This window comes from Staurois parvus, unplaced genomic scaffold (genome assembly GCF_062004578.1).
Source record: "Staurois parvus isolate SC_StPar_1 unplaced genomic scaffold, SC_StPar_1.0 ptg000694l, whole genome shotgun sequence".
NCBI classification, from domain to species: Eukaryota; Metazoa; Chordata; class Amphibia; order Anura; family Ranidae; genus Staurois; species Staurois parvus.
In genome coordinates this window covers 5,700,924-5,721,852 of record NW_028318490.1, presented here as the reverse complement: position 1 = coordinate 5,721,852, position 20,929 = coordinate 5,700,924, and the positions used below count along the sequence as shown (strand labels likewise).

At 40.3% G+C, this 20,929-nt stretch overlaps 1 protein-coding gene across 4 annotated transcripts in view; it reads left to right on the top strand.

Moving 5' to 3' along the window:
• Positions 1-2,084: 2,084 nt before the first annotated feature.
• Positions 2,085-20,929, top strand: part of AHNAK (AHNAK nucleoprotein) — a 76,371-nt gene continuing 57,526 nt past the window's right edge. For all 4 annotated transcript variants that reach the window (XM_089652872.1, XM_089652871.1, XM_089652873.1 and 1 more), the window contains exon 1: positions 2,085-2,160. The gene's annotated coding sequence lies outside the window, so the exon portion shown is untranslated. The remainder of the gene's footprint in view (positions 2,161-20,929) is intronic.

Below are 20,929 nucleotides of genomic sequence, written 5' to 3'. Positions count from 1 at the left end.
TAAACCAATAGTCTCGCAGGACCCCTTCATCAGACATGTGACGTCACATGCCTGATGAAGGGGTCCTGCGAGACTCCGAAACGTTGCCTTGCTGTAACTATGTGATAGTTTATTAAAACCTTTGGACCCATATTGGTGATCCTCGGTGTGCTGGTGACATTTTTTCCTTGCTGATTTTGTTCGGTTCTAGCCGACGGTCACTGCAGCACCCACTTATACACACAGCCATTTTTAATGCAGGAACGTGTGCGTTTGGATCATACACTTGCATCCTAGTAAAACAATAGGCACATTGTGTAAAACAGCACACAGTTAACCCTTTCATTGCCCCAGATGTTAACCCCTTCCTGCCCAGTGCCATTAGTATAGTGTCAGTGCTTTTTATTAGCACTGATCACTGTATTAGTGTCATTGGGATGTCAGTGGCAGTTAGTTCCCCCCAGTGTCAGAATGCCCGCTGCAGTCCCGCTATAAGTCGCTGATCGCCGCCATTACTAGTATAAAAAATACAAATTACAGTATATAGACCACCATTTGTAGACACTATAACTTTCACATAAATCAATTAATGTACATGTATGTATCTCTTAGATTGTAAGCTTCAAGGAGCAGGGCCCTCCTAACCAGGGGCGGACTGACAACTCATGGGGCCCCCGGGCAATAGGGGATCATGGGGCCCCTGTGTCCTTGCCCAAACTCAAAAAAAGCCTATGAAAAAGGTACCAGTGGCATCTCATGGGGCCCCCTACTGACCCGGGCCCTCGGGCAGTGCCAGAGTTTCCAAATGGTCAGTCCACCCCTGATCAAGGCCAGTGTAGAGCCCATAGACTTGCACTCGACATGAGGATGCAAAGGGGTGATCCACTGCTGCATAGAGAAGCAGAGTGCCAGCTGTCCAGGGGAGGAGGACTGAGTTGGAAAATTTGCTGCTCCCAGACACCTAGACCTAAAAGAACATTTAAACCTTGGAGTACAGGGGCAGCCCCACTACAAAGGAGAATTTTATTTGCCTTTTAAATGCACTTTAAGTCCAGGGGTGCATGAATATGGTGTAAGGCTTGGTTCGTGTTGTCCTTGCCCAAACTCAAAAAAAGCCTATGAAAAAGGTACCAGTGGCATCTCATGGGGCCCCCTACTGACCCCGGGCCCTCGGACAGTGCCCGAGTTTCCAAATGGTCAGTCCGCCCCTGCTCCTAACCCTCTTGTATTGAACTGTATTGTTGCTGTATTGTCTCCTGTTATATTGTAAAGAGCTGAGCAAACTGTTGGCGCTGTATAAATCCTGTATAATAAACCTGTATAATAATAATGTATTAGGATTTCTTTTTAACAAAGACAAGTAGAATACATTTTGGCCTAAACTTATGCTGAAATTTGATTTTTTAAAGGATATGTGATATAGCAAAAAGGCAAAAATATTGGGGTTTTTTTTCAAAACTGTCGGTCTTTTTTGCTTATAGCGCAAAAAAATAAAAACGCACAAGTGATCAAATACCACCGAAAGAAAGCACTATTTGTGTGGGAAAAAAATGACGTAGATTTCATTTATATACAGTGTTGCATGACCGCGCAATTTTCAGTTACAGTAACGCAGCGTCGTATCACAGAAAATGGCCTGGTCAGGAAGGGGGGTGGGTGAAAATTCTCTGGAGAGCAAGTGGTTAAAAAAATAAAAAGTAAAAAAAAACAAAAAGCATACATCCCCATCCAGCAGTGAAGGTATGTGGACATGGTTTAGTGAAGCCATTGTGGCAGACATTCCCAGGCACTTGGTAAACAGAAGAAAGAAGGCAATTAGTGAACACAATGAAGGTTGTAGGTAAACAGAAAGTTAGAAAAGCACTGAGATGTGTGATGTGGAAGGTAAGCACAGTCCTTGGTATCATCCGATCTCCATACAACAGCCTGATAAGGCAGACAATCGGGTGGGCAGGCTGCGTGCTGTGTACGAGGAGCAGTGTGTACAGGCAGGCAGGCTCCATAGTCGTAGCCCTGGGCAGGGCAGGTTCAGCCTACTCTCCAGGATTGGATACGGACACACCCAGAGAGTTCTGTATAGCAGCCCTGCCCTGCCTGTGCTGATCACTTAGCTCTGCTTCCCCAAGGCAGACCAGAGCCGCTGGCTCCCTGCACGAACCGTGCCAGCCCAGGACCATACAGGTAACCCTTCCCTGTCCACACACGGACGCAGGGACCTTGTGCATGCAGCCGTCCTCCTCCGTGCACACGGCTCCCAGCTCCACGTTTGCTTTTGCTACTTTATAGCGACTTGCCAAACTTTTCTTGTGCGTAAATTTTAGTACATAGGGACGATGGGCTCTTTGGGATGCTGTGATCTGGTTTATATTACTGGGGTGGGCAGGAGTTGTTCTAGATATTGCTGGGAATTATTTGTAGGGCTGATTATTGGTGTCCTTCTCATGCCGATCATTCATGATGTGCAGGGACACGTTCCATGTGCCTGTAGCGCAATACCGTATGCGGCTTCGCTGCCAGTGGGTTCATGTATGTGCATAGCATGTATGATCACTTTATGTGTACAACCAGTGGGGTCACCTCTGTGTATAGCACGTATGATCACTGTATGTGTACAACTAGTGGGGTCACCTCTGTGCATAGAACGTATGATCACTGAATGTGTACAACTAGTATGATCTCCTCTGTTTATAGCATGTATGATCACTGTATATAGCATGTATGATCACTGTATGTGTACAACTAGTGGGGTCACCTCTGTGCATAGCATGTATGATCACTTTATGTGTACAACTAGTGGGGTCACCTATGTGCATAGTATGATCACTTAATGTGTACAACTAGTATGATCTCCTCTGTTTATAGCATGTATGATCACTGTATGTGTACAACTAGTGGGGTCACCTCTGTGCATAGCATGTATGATCACTTTATGTGTACAACTCTTGGGATCTTCTCTGTTTATAACATGTGTGATCACTTTATGTGTACTAGTGGGATCATCTATGTACATAGTATGATCACTTTACGTGTACAACTAGTATGATCTCCTCTGTGCATAGCATGTATGATCACTTTATGTGTACTAATTGGATCACCCATGTTCATAGTATGATCACTTTATGTGTACAACTAGTGGGATAACCTCTATGCATAGCATGTATGATCACTTTATGTGCACAACTAGTGGGATCTTCTCTGTTTATAGCATGTATGATCACTTTATTTGTTCAACTAGTGGGATCACATCTGTGCATAGCATGTACGATCACTTTATGTGTACTAGTGGGATCACCTATGTACATAGTATGATCACTATATATGTACAACTAGTATGATCCCCTATGTGCATAGCATGTATTATCACTTCATGTGTGCAACTAGTGGGATCACCTCTGTGCATAGCATGTGTGATCACTTTGTGTGCAACTAGTGGGATCATCTATGTACATAGCATGTATTATCACTTCATGTGCATTTAGTGGGATATCCTATGAGCTTAGCCTGTATGATCGCTTCTGTGCATAGCTAGTGTGGTGGCTGAAGTGCATTGCCAGTATGATCACTGTGTACTACCAGTGTGACGCCCTCTATGAATACAGTATGATCATTTCTGTACATAGTGTGATCACTTATGTGCATTGCCAGTATGATCACTATGTGTACAACCAGTGTGACGCCCTCTATGCATAGACAGTATGATCATTTCTGTACATAGCTAGTGTGATCACTATGCGTACAACCAGTGTGATCTCCTTTGTGCACAACATGTGTGATCACTAATGTGTACATCCAGTATGATCTCCTTTGTGCATAGTCATTAGATGCAGTATCTAGGTTTGCATAGGCATGTTTAACCAGGTATGCAAAACTCTGGTTCTGTATACACTGCCTGTACTGTGTTCAGCTTCTAGAAGTAGGTGTATGTTCATATATAGGTGTATATTCTCTTCTCCTCCCTTTATTGTAAGCATTATTAGACATTTCAGGTTTTGCATGTTCGCTATTTGCTTTGGATGGAATTCCCTGGCTACTACAACACAGGCACCACACCCTCTTCTGCTGGAGATTTTGGAATGAGAGGCCACTTGTTGATCAAATGGGCATGTGGAGAAGTACTGTATGCGTAGGGCAGGGGGGACACGCTCCCTATATTTATATACATTCTTTAGAGTGTGCAATCGGCTTCCTCCACATCCAAAAGTATAGAATTGTATCCATATTTGTACGGAGAGCATGTGTATGTATAGTATAAATTTCAATACTTTACGATAAGGAGGAGGTTGGGCGGCTGTTTGATATTCTAATAGAATAAAAACTGGTTGAACTAGTACTAGTGCTACTGTTACGTAAGTCAAGGAGATGTGTTAACTGTGTATTTATTTCTAGTTGCTCTTAGTAATATTATTATTATTATAGAGAGTCTATGTTTACATCCTTTGTTAAACAGCTACAGTGTAACTGTTCTGCAAAAAGAAAACAAATGTCTTTTATTTGCACTTGTTTCCAGCATTTTGATTAGCAATATTTTTTTTTCCAGCGATTGTAGCACTTGTTTTCCTAGTGTATTGTTACAAAATAGTACGCAGATGTGCCCTAATCTATATGTAGTATGCTATGTAATGTATTCAGCGGTGCCATAATACAAGTTTTGGGGGTTCACTTATGGTTTGCACTTGGAGGGGTGAGGCTGATCCCATTCTAACTCAGAGAAACGTCGCCCTTAAAAGTTCTAGGCGTGAAGAGCTGTAATCGAAGGAAGGGTGCGGTGCCAATCGGAAAGTGCCTGAGGAAGTTGGTTTTTTTGTTTTTTGTTTTTTTTTTTTCACCTGATTTTTGGAGAAGTTTTGCTCTAAAATATATTTTTATTGAAAAACCATTCAAGTTCTATTGCCAGCAAAAAAATCTGATGATATAGAGGAGAGTAGATCTAATCCAAAAGTTTTTAGTAAAGCACTTTAAATCAGATGTTGAATGTTTTTGGTAATCACCAAGGTGAAATGATCCTCTTCTACAAAAAAAAAAGTGGAAAAATCGATGACTTTGCTCCTTTGAGCGGTTTTCCTAAAGACAGATGTTGGAAAATGTCTGGCCTAAAAAAGAAACCGAATCTGGGCTGAGGCCGATGGAAGCCTGAAAGGGGACACATTTGCACTGAAAACATTCCATCACCCTCATAAAACTTCTTGGCATCTCAGGTTCTTTGAAACTTGGGGGGGTGGGGTGCAGTGGGAGTAGGTGATTTCTGACCATGTTCCCTTTTCTCTGTATATTTCTCTGTTCCTTGTGTATGGTTATCCTTGCTACTCTGTATATTATGGCTCTTGTCTGTATATTGCTAGCTCTGGGTGTGTCTGGAAGTACTGGCCTCTATCCAGAATCCTTCAGGAATGTTGGTTTGGGAGCAGAGTGACTCACAGCAGTTCTGTAGTCTGAGAAGGGGAGGAGGGAGAGGAGGAGGGACGACCAGCAGGAATGCACACTGGGGAACCCACTCTTCACTAGCACACGTGTGTGTCACTATAGGTGTAAATATATAGCTGCATCTGTCTTGTGATGAGTATGCATTGCTTGTTAGTCTAAGGTTCCCATTTGCTCTATGCCCCTGCAAGTCCTCCCTGGACTCTCCAGAGGAATTCGTCTCAGTTTATCTTTTCTTTCATGTAGAAAAATTTAAAGTGCCCTTATGGAGCCATTGAAAGGGAGTGGTACACTTAAAAGGAATTTTGGTATCTGTGATATATGGCAATATATGATTCTGCAGACACATTTGAAAACAATATTTCATATATAGGAGGAATTTTATACAGCATTCAGTAGCGTATAAAAAGATTCCATCAAGGCATAGCATGGAATGAGTTTGCCTTGCCTACTTCTTGCCATACATTCTCTACCCATCCCCTATCCATACACTTCTATAACACTTCATATTTTCATCACCATAGCAATGACTGTTTTTAGCATCCCCTGGCATTGCATAGTTACATAGTCTGAAAAAAGACAAAAAGTCCATCCAGTTAAAAAAAATATATATATATAATCCTACACCCACAGTTGATCCAGAGGAAGGCAAAAAAACCCCCAGCAAAGCATGATCCAATTTGCTCCTGCAGGGAAAAAAATTCCTTCCTCATCCCCCGAGAGGTAATCGGATATTCCCTGGATCAACTTTACCTATAAATGTTGGTATCCAGTTATATTCTGTGTATCTAGGAAAGAATCCAGGACTTTTTTAAAGCAATCCACTGAGCTGGCCAGAACCAACTCTTGAGGGAGTCTATTCCACATTTTCACAGCTCTGACTGTGAAGAAACCTTTCCGTGTTTGGAGATTAAATTTCTTTTCCTCCAGATAATTATGCTGACTATATTTTGATTTACTTTAATTTATTTGTATTAAAATGTAGTTGAGATATCCAAAGACATTCATGAACTGATATTTCTGAAAGATTACTGGATGCCATGTTGGCGGTGGTTGTTTAGAACGACCCAGTGGTCAGTTGTTTTTAATAGAGGTGGCATTGACTTCCACCGAGCAACATTTCCTTCATTTGTAGCGAGGCCAAACCTAGATAAGGATGCTTAACTGTTTAAAAAATTGTGGGCACTAATTTTTTTCATTGGCTGATGTGGCAACAGCTGTGGTGAATGGCAAGATTTGGCAGAGAGCAAGGATAAAAGCATGTGCTTGAAGGTTTACTACTCTAGGAAACCTGTAAATTCCTGCCCTTGACATACTTGGGTTAGATGACATACATATATGGTCCAAACTCTTCCTAAAATGTATGCAACTTTATGCCTCAGGGAGGTCTGGATGTTTGGGGACACATGATTATTAAAGTAAATATGTAATGATTTTAGACTTTTGTCTCTTTTCTCTTTTGTTACTGCGTGCAAATGAGCATTGTTGTATATATTACACTGAGCTAGTTTGCCTTTAGTGTGTGCCCATAGTTTGCATAGTTTTTACTAGGCTCTGGTAGTTGTGCTTTATTTAGCCCCCTTAGAAAAAAAAACCTGTTGGACTTTTGAATCTGTTTTTAGCTGGGCATAGTTCTAGGGGTTGTGCAATAAAAATGTCTCCTAGGACCATCATAAAAATATCTACAGTATGCCCACAAGGTCTAGGCTGGAATGTCAGTTTAATAGGTAGAGGGGTGAAAAACTGAGTTTAGTGGGACATGATTGTCCTGCACGGTGTACAAAATTACGTGTATCGTCTACATCCTCCTAATCTGATAATCTACAGAGTTGAGGGATAGATTCAGGGTGTGGTTCCTTCAATAGCTGAGCTGAAATTGAGCAATCATGTAAATTGTACGAAGAAACTTGCATTGTTGGTATAACGTGTCGAATACAGGCTTGCAGCTGCAAGGTTGGACAAAATGTAGTATTATGACAATCCCCTTCTGTGCACAGGCAACTTGCTTTTTTTCATAAATATATCGTTAGGTATTGAGAACAAAAAGTTGTTCTGATCCACTAATGGATGCATGAATAAACAGTCCTTTAGTGCAAAGTACATAGTGGACTTGCTATTTCTGATGCTGATGGTAATAGAAGTCTATGAGGACCTAATGTGAAGGTCAGAGCCAATAAAGATTTGGTCCAAAGAACATAAACATTGTGCTGGGCCACAGGCTTCAGATTCAAGTAAAACTGGCCATGCATGGTTCCAAATTCAGCCAGTTCAGCAGGGACTGGCTGAATTTTGATCCATGCTTGGGCACCCTGGTTATACAGAAGCCAATCTATTGATCAACTTCTGTACAGCCACCCTATTGGTTTTTTTTCAAATGATCAGTGCTGCCAGTTATAGCCGGCAATAATGATCATTGTGTTGTGACGGGAGAAAGGCTCCCCGCCTTGAGAACACAATACCACAGTGAGAGTGATTTCTCCCATCTACTTTGAATGTGTGGATGGGTCAATCTGAATTTTTTTTCCCTGCCTAAATGACTTGGACAACTGTTACAGTTCTATAGAGTTCAGTTTCTTTACAATGTACATATCATCAAATTTGTTGGCTCTGCAGGAGCGCATTAACTGACAAACATGAGAATTCCTTATAATAATCTATGTATGCATACAACTAAAGAGGACTTTGTGCTGAAGTATTCACAAATGATCTTTCACGATGCTGAAAATCTGAGGTTCAAGAATTAAAATAGTTTAAGCGTTTAACCAGCCAGGCTAGTGAAATGAGCTTGACCATGAAGAAATCAAAAATCTGACCAAAACTTGTCAGGAAGATCTACGGTAAATTCCTAATATTTAAAGGATACATAGCAAATTGGTATTGTCAGATTGGACTAAAGTCTTTTTAAAAAAGTGGACATATTAACTGTAAAAACAGTGCTCAAAAATCCATATATCAATGGGTGACCAGTGTTCTTCAAAAGGAGAGAATTACCGTAGGCCAGTAATGGCAGCACCTATGTCTCTCATGGCCCTATCCTTTACAAATGAGCCATTGTAAGCAAGAATAGGTGTGATCTCTTTTTTCATGACCAGTTTACTCAGAGAAAACCATCCAGATGGAAATAAAGGTATATCTTTTGTAATAGTTTTCAGGTATGGCTTTTTTATTTATACTGTTATCAGTGAATCACTGTGTGACTAGGACAAGAGGTAAGATCTGACCTAGAGTATTGTGCTACCTCACCCTTGATAAACACAATAGGTGCTGCCTAATCCAAATCTGTTGCTTATTCATTCTGTTTGTTGGCTGATTCATGAAGACAAAAAAGCCATTCTTGCATTTATCTGTAATCGTTTTGTTGCTTGATAATATACAGTGCAAACTTAAAGGGATTGTTCACCTTCTAAAGCAAATATCATTTGTATGTTTAGGTTCCTACGACTGCTGTGAGCTTAGATATAATGACCCAAGTTGTTTTAGATCCGATTTGCCAATGATTGTAAGGGAAGCATATGCCTTTCCCAACTGACTGTTAAATACTTGAATCACACCATGTAAACTCTCCAGAGATGGGCACTATGGTTAACGTCTGTCATTTATGGACAAATGCATTTGTACTGTGCGGTGGTATAGGATTACTGCTATTGCTCTTGTTTGAGCTAAAAGCATGTATGTTTTAGATGTGACTATTGTGTGAATTGTAGATATCAAATCAGTTTTTGATGGGTGGTGTAAAGTAGCCTAAATTTGACCCCTCCATATACTTTTTTGTCCCTCTTGAGGAACACAAAGAAGTAGATGATTATATCGTCTTACTATATACAGTTTGTCTATGCACAGTGCCAATACATCTGATGCTGCTTTTTTTGGTGGGTAGTTTGAGCCTTTCAACTTAAAAGTTCAGCCTGGTCAGTAATTGTTTCCCTTGTGTTCCATCATCCTTGGATATCCTTCTGAGGATGAGTAGGCACACTGATTAGTAGTCAACTACTGAGTACCTTTTAGTTTCAGGAGTTTATGTATAAACCTGGCAGTATTTCCTAACTTTTTTCTTTTGCAGTGGCCTTATTTTGTTAGTCACATGTGTGGTGCAATCAGCAAGCTTGTTTGCCTTATATCCTTTTCATTTTATATAGTTCAGGAAAAGTTCTTTTCTTCTGGTTGGCTGGTTCTCAAGTCACCTTTCATCTGGCAGAGACTGTATGTTTTTTGTAAAGTGCTGCCAAGAATACAGTAGGTGGACAGAATAATGGAAATGGCAACATGAAAAAGGATTTAGACTTTGAAGTAACAATATCATAATTACAACTGGTGAAAGTCATATTAATTTGGTGCATTGTAAGTAAAACAGTGCATGGCAACTATCAAATAGGTGTGTCAATTAGAATTTTGTTATGCAAGGTGTTTAAGCTTCATGAAGCCATTTGTAGACCAAGCAGCTGGTTCCTGAATTTTAGGTACATGGGCACAAAAAGTACTGAATTAGTTTCTCCCACTACACCGCTAAATGTATAAATGAAACACATATATGGGGGTTATTTATGAAAACTGGGGAGTGCAAAATCTGGAGCAGCTCTGCATAGGTAACCAATCAGCTTCTAGGTTTTATTGCCAAAGCTTCACTGAACAAGCTGAAGTTAGAAGCCGTTTGGTTACTATGCACATGTGCACCAGTTTTAGTAAATCTTCCCCATGCTGTTTACTTGCAAATCCAGGTAGAGTTCTTGTGATTTGCATTGCAAAGTAAGTTAATTTTGTTTCGTCTACAGCACAGGTGTCAAACTGGCGGCCCTCCAGCTGTTGCCAAACTACAAGTCCCATGAGGCATTGCAAGATTGACAGTTACAAGCATGGCTTCCAAAGGTAGAGGCATGATGGGACTTGTAGTTTCGCAACAGCTAGAGGGCCACCAGTTTGACACCACTGGTCTAGGGATACCTTTTGCTATTCATTAGACAGAGCTCATGATGTTGATTCATTTCCAATGACCAGAAGAAAAAAAAGGGGAGTTGATATAAGAAGCTGCACTGAAACTGATGTCTCCATCTTGACTATGCTGTGTGCCACAGGTATGTGGTTGAAAAGATTTACAAAGCATTTTCTACTTCGAGCTGTACTCACATGCTTTAAGATATGTATTTTTCTATTTGTCCACCTTCATGTGCATATCGGAGAAGTCTATAAAATGAAAACATATGCAAAGATGAACAAAGTGAACTGGGAAAAAAGAACAATGATTGACGTTCACAGATGGTGAAAAATGGACACTTGGGATAATTGTTAAATACAAAAAAAGACCACCTCTAAAATAAGTACACAATTCAAGCAGCACCAATGTAACCTAGCCTCAACTAAGACTGTACATCATGACCGTCACAAAGCATTCATATATGGCAGGTTCTTTTTTCAGAAATGTTTTGTATCCAAGGTCAGTACACATGGACACAGAACCTGATGTATACAGAACAAAACATGGACCCCCATAACAATAGAAACATTTAATTGAGTAAAAAAAATTCCTTAGACTGTATCTCCTGGGTCAGGATTAACTTAAATTGTAGAGAAGCTAAAGCCCTCAATATCTTTTCAGCTGTTAACATGGTAATACAAATTATTATGTGTGGTCATCTCTTATAGAAGTCATCACATCAGATGCTCTGCGTGGTCATATAATGACCAAGTAATATGGCACCCCAAGGAACAGTAATAAACTAAATAATAATACATTGAAAGTGGTGTTGTACACTAGAATGTCATTCCATGCCCTCTCTACCTACCTGATCCAAATAGTATTAAGCTCAAAGATTTGGTGAGTGGGGTAAATTCACACCTTTATCCCTCAAAGAACTAGATGGCTTTCTTTTTGAAAAGTGCAGCATCCAAAAACAGGACATTAGAAACTCCAAGATGGCTTAAAGTTCAGAGACCAGATTTCTTATTAGGTGATTGTGGTGTTGGTTACTATTGGATCCTTATTACGTATTTTTCCATCGGTCTGTCTATCCACTTTCTAAAGAAACCCAAAGTAAATTAATTGTAATCTTTAGACCTCTCTCTCTTGGAATGTGAAAGACAGAAGAGCTGCAGGGAGATATGAGGAACGCACTTCAACATTTTATTTTGGAAGAAGGCATACTTGAAACTACAAATGAAAATGTGTTACAGGAAATTAACACCTTCACAAGATTAGGTTTGAGGTTCTCCTGGTTGTGAGTGTCACCTCTTTAAATGTATGTCAATGCACAAAAAATATTTAGCTCATCTCTGGAAAACAGACAATTCCCTAAGTTTTGTCCCTTTAAACATACTGCAAGTGCAGTAAAATACATGGTAATCTATCAAAAATATATTTGTGTTCTTTCTTTGTGGCATGACAACATAGCTTTGAATTCCTGTCTACTTCATTTCTGATGGATTACATAGAACCTGAACCTCTTCTGCTCTCACTCCATCCCCATAACCCCTCTTTGTGCAGACAGCACTGGAAGTTGTCATCTTACAATATTTTAGACAAACTCAACAGGTATTTTTTGCACTCATCAAACAGATATAACAAAACACATTCAGTTGCGTTTTTAGCAGACTAAAGGTTTTCTAATTTATACTTCTAGTATTGAAACGGGAACTCACTAGTGTGATGGCAATCCCGTTTTATTTTCTTTTAATCACAAAATGGAACTTTATTCCAATCATGTACAAGCAAAAATACTGTTTTCTGTCCTTGCACATGATTAGATATTCCTTGCAAAGTGAATTTTTAGCACATTCACTAAGCCAAATTGCCTTTTAGTAAATCAATCCCAATGTGTTAAAAATGCCACCTCTTCCTAGAACTTGGTTACAGTAATAGCTGTTGGAGTTAACAGTTGGAGGCACATTTGCTGTTTAACAGCAGCAATAAAAATTAGCCTATGAGCTAATACATGTTACTTAACACTGTTCTGACTTGTAGAATGTCTCAGAAGCCTGCAAACCCAAACTTGTCCCAAAATGGCTTCTGTACTGCTAGTTCCCAAGTGTTTTGGATGTATTTATATTTTACACTAAAAATGCATTTTAGGGATTCACTCACACTGGCACTGTAAAACCTGCAGTTAAATGCACATGGAGGACATTTCTAAATGCATATAAATGCTTATAATCAGTTTTCAATGGTGTAATTTAAACATCTTGTTTACTTGAGTTTAAGTGTGGTCAGTTTAGCAGCTTTTAGAGAAAATATAATTCTGGGTGTCCAGGATCCATTATAAATGCTAAACGGGTGAAAGTGTCTAATCATGGCTAAACCCACCTGGGAAGCATAAAAGTTGTTTACTGTTCCCAAATCAGTTAATCTATGGCAGGTCATACATTGTGATTTTCTTTTCTCCACGAGTTGCAGGAAAGATAATAGTTTCATTCCAATATCAACAGTCAGTGTTGATGGGGGAATCCCTCCCACATAGCTATTGTTCTCCCAGTGGGGACACAGTGATTTACTAGCAATAATTGCATGTAAAATCTACCGGAACGGCAGACGTCTTGGCTCCTGTGGTTTGCTATTCCTCATAGGAGAGGGTCCACCTGCGTTTTGTGCCCTTGGCTGAGCATCTACTGCAGAGGCTTCACTGCTGTTATCTGCTGTCTAGATGAGATGTGCTTGCATGCTGCTTACCACTAGATGTCTGAGTGTACATCTGACAGAGGTGGTGGATTCCCGTTTGGATCACTTCACAGTATTTCATTGTGATTGCTGTACCTATATTCTTACGGACAATTTTACCACTGATATTTCATGGACTTTATATATTATCACCTTTATGCTGCACTTTATTGTTCCACATTGATCGAATGACTCCTTGAACAAATTTCAACATATAACATTTTATATATATATTTTTTATAAGCTGTACTTGACTGTACCTTTTTGAGCAGTTTTATTTTTCAGATTGATATTTGCACTTTACTTTCACATTAGTATTATACACTTATTTAAGTGCTGCACTGTCTATACATTGAACTGGCTGAGAGTTGAACCGTCTGGTCGACTTAAGGGGTATTTGATGTGTTCACAGAAAATTAATTTTACTTCCATCACAATTTAACTATACATTTTATTGGCTTTACATGAGAACACTGGATATTCCTAATTAAAAAATTAAAAATGTTTTTCTGGGTTTTTTTTTCCCCTCTTCTTTTTTAATTTCAAGCTTTGGTGAAGTTTACATACCCTTCCTTCCTGATCCACTGCTTTCCCCTCATTCAACCAAAACTACCCCGCCCTGCTGTTTACGTAAGCTTGGCCATACATGGATCTATCGTGGTGGTGTGTTTTTTTTGTTTTGTTTTTTTTTTTCCAGCAGGTTAAAAGAAATCCAAATTCCCCATCAACATATTCGATGTGAATGCAGGAATCCTCCCTGTTGTATTCTAACATCAGGTGGACTCCCCTGCCCTCAAAATACACATATCCGTGCTGCTGCCTATTGTCTACGCATGTACTGAGCAAAAATATACCGACAGGTGGATTGTCTTCAGTTCAACCACAGTGGCTACACGTGGATTGTCTTCAGTTCAACCACAGTGGCTACACGTGGATCAAAATTCAACCGGTTTCTTCTAAACCAGTTGAATTTCGATCCATCTATGGCTAGCTTTACTTGAATCTAAAAGCTGTGACTCGCTGCAATGTTTACATTCTTTGGACCAAATCTTTTTTGGCTTTGACCGTCACATTAGGTCCTTCATAGACTTCTATAACATCTACTTTCAGTGAAGGAGGGTGGGATACTTTAATTCTGAAAATGCATTTATATTTTATGTATTTTTTTTTGTTTGCTACCTAGAGGAAAGTTTATTCAACAGCACATCTTGTGGAATTTTTTTGCTTTTCCAATGAGAATGCCATTGGTTAATGAGAATGCCATTGGTTACTACTGAATATTGTCATGGAATAGATTTTTAGATTCTTTCAGTGAAACAAGGCCTATCAGGTTTTTTTTATTGGCTATGTATAGTGCTCTCATCGCCAAATTCGATATCATTAGAAGTGTCTAGCTGGTAATATACAGGTTTAAAAAATGTAAATTTACTTTAATAATTTCGTGGGGGTGGAGAACCTAAAACAAGGCTATAAAGTACATAATACAGTAGATACTTGGTGCGGATGGTGGTATTAAAGGTCCCCAAAACTGCAGCTGTTATTATGTTGGAGTAATTGTTTCTCATTCAGAGATGCAATCAAAGGCTAGCCATACACACTTAAATTTCCCTTATTTAGCCCCGTATAGCGTAGATGAAGGAAACTATGCTGCTGCTTGTATTCAGAGACCAGCAGCTCCCACAGCTACTGGAATACCCAAACAGTGACTGCATCTGACTGGATGCAGTCACTACATTGGCTGATAACTTAGAAACCAGCTCCTTTGATTTTGAAGTCTTCCTTTGTTGAGCTGGGTGGTGCCAACAGGGCAACCCATGGGTTGAATTTCACACTGTTTAGCAGGGATCAGCCTTAATTCAAGCTGTGTTTAGCTGGCTTTATGGTTGGTCAGTAAAGAATTTAAACAGTGATTTTCCTGTATCTGTGAGATATATTAAAATTGCCTTCAAGAGTGGGTCCAATACAGGGCTGTTGCTACATTTGAGGCCTTCAGAATATTAGGCATACTATAGGTGAGCAGATGGCTTTCCAGCAAGAACAATAGGCAGAGAGATGCCTCCCAATTAGACTCCATTTACTAAGCCATAGCATGTTTTTACCATAACAACTCTTATTCTGAGCCATGTGACATTTAATATCGGCTCTTGTTGCTCAAAATAAAAAGTTGGTTGTTATGGCAAACAATGATCATTATAGCTTGAAGCTTTTATGTATAGTGTCTCGATCTACAGCTGGTAATTGTACAACTTGACAGACCGAAGTATGCACACAGTTCGAACCTTCCTTTCCTCCTCTCATGGAGGAGAAGAAAGTCCCTTTTTTATGAGCCATAACAAGCACAATCATCAGAACTGCTCCCTATCACCCTGTAGGATAGCTCAATCCCAGCCAACATGCTGCTGTGGGTGTCAAACTCACAGATCTATTCACTTCATGTCAGGAAACCACAGCTCAACGGACAAGGTATGAACAAGCCCAAAAGGACATACTATGTCGGTTGAGCTGCACATGTATGGTGTGAACAGGACACAGGAATACAATTGTTTTCTATATGCCCTGATCATATGTTGATATGTTCATTAGTTCAGCAGGACTGCACCTCATAGTGACCAGTGGTATTCCAGACATTATTTTTCAATTGTTAATCAGAAAATCACAAACGTTTGCTATCGGTTACATCTCCAGTTTTCCTTTCCCCAGGCTTCATATGTATGCATAGTTACATAGTTAGTCTGGCTGAAAAAAACATTAAAAAAAAAAAGTTATAATCCTATACCCACAGTTGATCCAGAGGAAGGCAACAAAAAACACAGAAAGCATAATCCAATTTGCTCCTGCTTGGAAAAAAATTCCTTCCTGATGCCCCGAGAGGCAATCGGATATTCCCTGGATCAACTTTACCTATAAATCTTAGTATCCAGTTATATTCTGTGTATCTGAGAAACAATCCAGGCCTTTTTTGAAGCAATCCACTGAGCTGGCCAGAACCAACTCTTGAGGGAGTCTATTCCACATTTTCACAGCTCTCACTGTGAAGAAACCTTTCCGTGTTTGGAGATTAAATTTCTTTTCCTCCAGCCGTAAAGAGTGCCCCTTTGTCCTCTGTGATCACCTCTAGGTGAATAACCTACACTGAGTTCACTATATGAACCACTGATGTATTTATACATGTTGATCTTATCCCTCCTTAATCTCCTCTTCTCAAGAGAGAATAAATTCAGTTCCTCTAATCTTTCCTCATAGCTGAGCTCCTCCACACCTCTTATCAGTTTGGTTGCCCTTCTCTGCACTTTCTCCAGTTCCCCAATGTTCTTTGTGAATTGGTGCCCAAAACTGAACTGCATATTCCAGATAAGGTGTTAATAATGATTTGTTCCGGGGTAATATGATATCTCTCTCTCTCTGGAGTCTATACCTCTTTTAATACAAGAGGCAATTTGATGCAAAGCCTGAAGTGTTAATGCGGGAGGGTTTTTTTTTTTCTCCCTGATAGCTTTGCTAAAAAAATTCCAGAAGTTGTGTTTACTTCGAAACCAGGACACCTCTGGCAGAATAGAATTTTTAGCATTATGTGTACCCACTCGTATAAAAGGTTCTTGTATTGTAGATCGTAAACAAGGCCAGTAGAAGAGTGGAGAGCCTTGGTCAGATAGAAACCCGTAATTAAGAAACTCTAGCTAGTAGCAAAGTTGGCTCTCCTTGTGATTGGGGAGGGGCTGGGTCTTAGAGGATATACTTCTTGGAAGAGTTTTGAGAGAATGTTAAAAAGTCAGACAGTACGTGGTCATGAATTCCAGTGACTGGGTGCAGCCTGGCAGTCATTTTGAGGCCCCTGTTTTGCAATACGGGGTCTGATTTCTTCAAGTAGATCTTTACAGTTGTTAATCTGTCATTTTTAGAGTAACATAGTCACTCAACAATTTATTAAAAATACACCATGTTGTTTGAAGATTACTAAGAGCTGCAATGAAACCCGCGTTTTTTTTTTTTTTTTTGTTTTGTTTTTTTCATAAATTAATCCAGCTTCCCATTCCCCCTTGGATCTACATGTGCCATGCTTCTTTCCTGTTAACCTTTTCCCTTTGTCCTACTGTTCTACTACTGTATTCCATCATGTGTGGGTATCTATTAAAATGTAATTTCCAGTGACCACCCCAACCTTTTTAAAATGTTATTTTATGTTTTTAAGATATTCTTACAGAGTAGAAGATGGCAGCTTTAGAAAATCCAACATAAACCCGTGTTTCACTCTGGACCCACATACAGTTTAAACCTAATCTGACTACTGGGGCCATTGCACAAAGCCTCTCTTATCTATCTCCATATATTACACACACTGTAGGAATTGCTCTTCATGGGTGGTCCTGTCTTTTCTCTCATTCATCATCCTTTGAGCTGGGCAGAAAATGGTTGGCTGAACAGTGGCTGCATCCAGTCGTCAGATGTAGCTGCTGTCCGCTGGTATCGACTGTCAGAATTGTGTTGCCTTTGATAGAGAAATCTGTGTTTTTTTTTTGTTTTTTTTTGTGTGTGTATATGGCCTGTTTTAAAAAAGCAAGCAAAAAAACTATCTTCCCACTTCGACCTCTTTTCATATAATGTTATCTGCTGCATTCATTTTCACACAAAGAATGTAATATAATGCAGCTTACCAGTCTTTATACAGGCCATAGATAATGCGATTGGAATCGCTCAGTTCCCCCCTTTATCACAGTCGGTGTTGATAGGGAAATCCCTCCCGCTGAGCTATTGTTTTTTCCTGGGGTGGGGGTGCACAGGAAGCAGGGGCGGACTGACAACTCATGGGGCCCCCGGGCAATAGGGGATCATGGGGCCCCTGTATCCTTGCCCAAACTCAAAAAAGCCTATGAAAAAGGTACCAGGGGCATCTCATGGGGCCCCCTACTGACCCCGGGTCCTCGGGCAGTGCCTGAGTTTCCAAATGGTCAGTCCGCCCCTGACAGGAAGCCATCCCTGCCAGGAGGACACGATGATTATTGCTATTGCAATAATTGCATGTAGAAATCCCACATGCTGGTTGTATCTAAGTCCCACAACAATCAAATTGGGTACAATCAGCCTGCCCATAGATGGTTCAAAACTCAGCCGGTTCCTGCTGAACTGACAGAATTTAGAACCATCTATGCCCGGCTTTAGATGTGGTGGCTGCCAGGGGCGTCCCTAGGGTTGGTGTCGTAACACTTGGTGACACCCCCTCCAATGATCCCCGCTGAATGGATCGGATCTGCGGATTGAGCATAGTGGATCAGACTCTGATCCATTATGCTCAATCCACAGATCCGATCCATTCTGCGGGGATTGTCGGCTTGCTTTACAACTTACCTTTTCGTGAAGCGGGTCCGGTGTCACCCCCGTGCTGTAAGTGTCACACAGTGCGGCGCAAATTTTAATCATGTGGGCTGGATTCCTTTTGTAAGGAGTATAAATGGGAATTTAGGGAGACCCCTGAGGATGTGATTCTAGCTTGAAATTATAGCAATGCATAGATAACAGGAAAAGTTAGACCAAAAGGCCATTTACACTGATGAAACAAATGCGTTGCCATAATATATGCGGCAATGTGTGAAAAGGAAATAACTTGTGAAAGTTTAGATGTGAGAGCTGTGTATACAGTGAGAGTGCTGATAATATATCTCCTACTAATGTGTGTATTACTGAATTGTACAAATATTAGCACACCCTCATGACTCCCTAATGACCAACACCCTCCAATTCTCTGTTCTGTACTCCTACACACTGCTGAGTGTCTGTGTACAAATCCCTGCTAAACTATTTTTTTTGTTTGTTTGTTTGTTTTTTGGAGATTTTAACTGTGGACATAGTAGTGGTTTACAGTGGCATACAACAACAAGAAATTGATTGCCTGAGTTTTCAATTGGTACAAATGCATAAATTGTGAAAAAAATGGTTTTAACAATTTAAAGGTATGCACAAACCTATGTAAGGAAGCTATACATTCCTAATTGATAGTAAGTGATATTAAAGTTTCAATTATTATTAATTTATTTTTTGTAATTAAAATAACAAACATGTTATACTTCCCTGCAATGTGCAATGGTTTTTGCTTGGAACAGCCTCAATACACCTCTTCTCGGGTCCCCTGCTGGCGCTCCTGGCTCCTCCTCCCCACTGAGTGCCTCCAGAGAAAGCCTCTTGCTCAGGGGACACTCGTGTGTGCTCGCTTCCATGCCCCGCTCTGCGCTCTGTGTGTCCATTGACACACAGCTGCTTGGCCCGCGACCACTCCTCACTGGCTGTGTTGGAAAGCAGCGGAAGCCAATGGCTCCTGGTGCTGTCTCTGAGCTAATGAGGAGGAAGAGAGCCAATACTCTTGTGCACATCAATGGGCCCAGATCTGGTTCAGGTGGGGGGGGGGGGGCAAGCATCTGCATGCAGAAGGCTTTTTGGCTTAATGCATAGAAGGTAAAACCCTTCTGCCTTTAGAACCACTTTCAAGCATCACACTGCAACACAGATAATTGTCCAATGACTCTAGGATCTTCGGAATCCAGTACATATATCAGATCATTAATTTATTTAGCATGTTCGTGCTTGTATGTAGTCTTGTGTACTAATAAATTTACTGGATTCCGAAGATCCCTGAGTATTGGACCCTTTTGTGTTGCGTTGTTAATGTGCTGCAGCTGGGTAAGGCTGGACAGGAGAACATTAGTCCCCCTCAAAAGTGGCAGCAGATAGTGCCATTTCAATTTATGATTTATAGTGTATCTAAAGACAAAACATCTACACTTTGAAAAGAAATGAATGAAAGTGTGTGTGTGTGGGGGGGGGGTCTTTTATTAGGGACTCCTGTTCTAAGCACAGCTGTCAAAAGAAGAAAATTTTCTCCCTTCTTCTTATATCCCCCAATAGGCCAAACAAAATGTCCTTTTCATAGTTTAGATGTTCTTTTAGCATAAAATTTTCCTAGTGCCTGTCTATAACAAAAAAAAAAGTGACTGATGTAAGTTAAACATGTGATACATGCCTTTAAACCTGCACACAGGTTATGGAACAGAATAAAATAGAATAGAAAAGAAATAGCTAGCAGGTTATGGATAGAAAAAAAAATGGGTGTGAAGTTCCCTTAGATATTGAAACCAAACCCTTATCCAGACATGCAACGGTCCCCTCTTCCTGTACCATACCAAGTAACATGCCTGGGATGTGTTGAACCCCACCCAAAAAAAAAAGTTAGGTTGGTGGTGGTGGGGGTCTTTAGAATAAGGTGGCCCCAGATATTTACCCCCTCTGAGGGAAATTAATATGGAGTTACTACTCATTTTCAAAGGAATAGTCCTTCAGAAACATTGCATTGTTTTGCCATAAATCCATCATCCATCACAACGACCTGCTGCCCAACCAAAGATGTCAGAATTCCGGGTAATATAAACACAGTGTAAGGGATCCTGGGTGACGTCATTGGCTAAATATGGTTATAATGTCACCCAGAATATGCGCAGTGTGTTCAAAGTTCCACCAGGCTGTGAAGAGGCTGCATTTGGTTCAAACCCAAATCTTATCCCCAGTTATAACCAGCTTTACCTCTGCCTGCATTTTTATTCTTCTGCCCTGTGGTGCATGCTGTTACTTCAACAATGTAGTTGGGAGAATGATCAGTTCTGTACTGATCCTAAGTGTAAGACCCCATTCACATTTGTGCGACTTGTCATTCAACTTTGGACATCAGTCACATGACAAGTCGTGCCCCATGTTTTCCAATGATAACTTTGTATATTTGCAACTTAATGTTGCAGGGACTTCAGAGTAGTTCATGCACTACTTTGTTCAGACCTTCATGCAACTTGAGGGCCATAGACATCAATGTTAACCCTCATACGTTGCAAGAAAGTTATATCTGAATGTTTT